The sequence below is a fragment of the Aplysia californica genome, unplaced genomic scaffold (genome assembly GCF_000002075.1).
Source record: "Aplysia californica isolate F4 #8 unplaced genomic scaffold, AplCal3.0 scaffold00640, whole genome shotgun sequence".
In the NCBI taxonomy this organism is placed as follows: domain Eukaryota; kingdom Metazoa; phylum Mollusca; class Gastropoda; order Aplysiida; family Aplysiidae; genus Aplysia; species Aplysia californica.
In genome coordinates, this window is record NW_004797910.1 from 302,237 (window position 1) to 306,011 (window position 3,775).

The 3,775-nt window shown below is 40.0% G+C and overlaps 1 protein-coding gene across 1 annotated transcript in view; it reads right to left on the bottom strand.

The window, feature by feature from the left end:
• Positions 1-3,775, bottom strand: part of LOC101849644 (acetylcholinesterase-like) — a 110,365-nt gene that overhangs the window by 105,177 nt on the left and 1,413 nt on the right. The gene's annotated exons all lie outside the window — the stretch shown is intronic.

The window sequence follows — 3,775 nt, forward strand, 5'->3', positions numbered from 1 at the left end:
TGGGGATATATGTCTCAATGTGTGTGTGTGTGTGGGTGTGTCACGACTCAGCGTGTGAGTCGTGAGGGAAGGGGGGAGTGCTTTTTCCTCTCTGTGCGTGCGTGTGTGTGTGTGTGTGTTTGTGTGTGTGTGTGCGTGTGTGTGTGTGTGTGTGTGTGTGTGTGTGTGTGATTGTCGTGTCCTTTGGTATCGTTTTTGCAATAGAATATAAAGTTTGCGTCATACTTTTCACGTAGTTGTACGTGTTACAAGATTTCCTGTCTTCAGTGTGCACTCCCACCACACCCCCCAACTACCTATCCCTTTGCAAGGCTGTTGTGCTACGGGAAGAAAAAAATAGTGTTCTTCTTACCGACATCCTAGTACTTATCATTATAAATCAGTGCTTGTAAACCTTTTTATAACCAGCGCGCACTTTCGCCACCATTAACAGGTTAGAAATGTTCGTGCCTCCTATCTGTATGTATTTCCATGCGGCGCCTTACAGAATGGCTGCAGCTATTCGGACTTGAGTCTGAATAGCCGTCCGTTGCTATTCGGACTCAAATTTCAATGCGCATACGCATTCACCGGTGTACCGGGTGTGAAGCGGACAGGTAATTTGACCTTAGCCTTCCTCGGTTTCTACGATCTGACCAAATTTTTCGACACAAATTAAGAAAAGTATTAGTGACGTCAAAAGTGAACAACAGTTGCAAAATCTGAAATGCTACACCACAAAGGAAACAGGGGAAGGTAAGGCTGGGCTCAAAGAAGTGAGAAAAAAAAATGAAAATCAAAGTTTCAGAACAACAAATGATTATAGGTATCAATAGGTAGTCTAAACCTGCTTTATTTGACGAGAAAGTCAAAATAATTGATAAATTGGAAATCCAGTTAGAAATTAAGAAGAGAAAAGTTAAAACCCTTCCAAAGGGAACAAAAGTCAGTCATTCCAAGTAACAGTGGTCTAAAGGAAAAGCTTTTCATGGGCATATTTATTCTTCCTGATGTTGAAATAAAATCAGGACAAAACAATACATATTTCGATTGTGTTGGATAAACAAACAACCCTTCAATGGTATTGGGGTTTGAGTCCGAATAGCCACGGGATGCTATTCAGATTCGAATCCGAATAGCCACTTCGTTACAGAATACCTGTCAGTACCGGGGTGATCCACGCCGCCCTCTAATGCGAGGTGCCCATTGCGGGTGGGATCGGGTTGGGTGGGGTCAATCGCCCGACTCGTCTTCTGAAAACAAACCCATTTGTTTTTGAGGCGATGAGTCGGTCGCTATCGGCTTGTGCCACGATAGCCGCTTTACGCCATCAATTTGGTTTGCAAACCACTTCACCCCGACCCGACCCGATTCTCCAATGGGCACCCCGTATAAAATTACCAAATGGCCCAGTGGTGGGCGATATCATCTTTGCTGGAAAGCATTGATATAGACGGCCATACAATCTAGGAATACAGATCAGGTTGTAATACGTTGTTGTGGACACAACACTTCTCATTGTAATCTTGGGTTTGGGTGTAACGCCCTGCTAGACACAAGTATAATGTGATTTGGAAGGCCACGCACTTGGTCCAGAAAGAAAAGACAGGTCGATGGAAGGTGAACACAAAAGACGAAGAAGATACTCCAAAGTAAGTAAGTATATTATAATACAACAGTACCCACCCCCTTTCCCCCAAAAAACCCAAAGAGATTCATAGACACAGTTATGTACGGGTGAGAGCATGATTGCACAAATAAACACAATCACATATGTGTAACGTACGCATTCAACGTAATGAGCTGGCTTGCACTATTTCTCTGACTTCTTCCGGGTTGCACAGGTGTGATTTGTTGCATTTTTCTCCGGGGTTTCACGTTCTTGTCCTTGCCACGCGATGTTTTCCAGTGGGCTGAAAATCCATATTCAATGGTTTTACACCCGCTCTCATGCCATTTAAATAATCTGGGGACAGGCTGCTTTCACGCTGCCTGCCAGGGCATGTTTTACAGGGGCATGAATTCCAATTTTATGTTGTAAAACTCTTTTTTACGTACGGCCTCCCTCACCCCTCGTCGCCCAAACAGCACAACTAGGGTTAGCGGGCTTTACACTAGCATAGAAGCGTTCCAGAAACGCCATAAATTAATAATCAAAATGACTGTCCAGAGCAAATTTTTATAGTGGCAATGTACCAGGTATGTGTCAGATGCAGAGAACGTCTTTAAAAAATCCCCCTGAAGTCAAAACACCTGCCCAAATGTCTATAGATCTTTTCAAGATAACGTAAGAATAGAAAGCACTTTTCTTTATTGATGTAATTAATTAATAAAACCAGAGCTTTCAATCACATTACTTGATCTGAAGAATTATGGGGAAGAAATGAACGTTTTAATAAAGTTAATAAATGATGTTAAAGAAGAAATCGATATGCCACTCCTCCCCCTTTACCACCCATCCCCAAGAATGCACATTTGTAAAAAATGGATAACCCAGGGCATGTTGAAGTAAGTGAAAGAAAGATGGCTGTCTTAATTAAATATATAATAGTACAATGTCTTAAATCATCATCATTAAGTGCCAGATCTGCGACATACATTGGTGATCATGGAACGCCATTTATTCCTTTGTTCGAATGCTCTATTAAAGCTATATTATTATTATCCTGATCTTTTCCCGTCACCGATCTGTTTAAGTTTTCATAATAAGATGCTGGCTGGTTTACCTCTGCTTAGTTTGCTTTTTAATTTTACCAGTTGGAGCCAGATGTTCAAGGTTATTATGTCTATTCAAGTGTCCCAGAAAACTTGTCTCTTCTTCATTGTTTTAAAAGCGAACAACCCCAATGGCTTTCTTCACGTCCTATGTTATCTGCATTCTTTTTCCTTCCCAAAACTTCCCACATTCTCAAAAAAAACCAAACCCTCACATTTCTGTTGCTTCTATTTCATTTTCACTGTCTCTAGTGATTGTCCAGCATTTACAGCTGCATAGAAGGGTTGAAAACAAAACTTTTAAGAACATTTATTTTAGTAGTCATTGAGATGTTTATATTTTTCAGAATTGGGCTCATATTATAGAAATTATCTTTAGCCATTGCAAGCCTTAGTTTTATTCATGTGGAACATTTGGTATTAGAGGCAAATATAATTATTCTAGATATCTAAACTGTTGAGGGTGTGCAAAGTGAACTTTCGGATCAGTAAAAGAAAATTAAGTCAAGGGATACCATTTCTGTGTTGAAAAACTACCGTACCACCATTGTCCTTGTACTTTCTCAAAGACTGAAGGCTTCAGCTACAGAAATGAAAGAAACGTTTATACAGCGTTGTTGTGTAAATGTCGATAACATGCATAGAAAGTAGCGGACATAATTAATAATCGGGAGTAGCGTATCTTGTACACAGTCTTTGGTAGAAACAGATTGTTCGCCAACAATGTTCATTTTTCTGTTTGATTAGCATACTATAAAGTCTCCACTGCTACAGTAAAAAACTTTCAGCTTTAAAAATGCGACGTGAAGCTCTTGTTGTAGCGACAGGAAATCTGTTGGTCGACTTCTGAATCTGTACTAATAGCAGACAATTGAAGTGTTTCCAAAGTTTGATTTGCTAAGCATTTTTAAAAATAGAACTTGGTGTTGCGGTTGCCAAAGCTCTCGAGAAAAATGCAGACAGAGTACATTGACAGCAAAAGACTTATTTGGACAAAGTTAGCGAGTTAGTGAGTGAAAGTGAGTAAGATAGATAGATAGATAGATAGATAGATAGATAGATAGATAGATAGATAGATAGA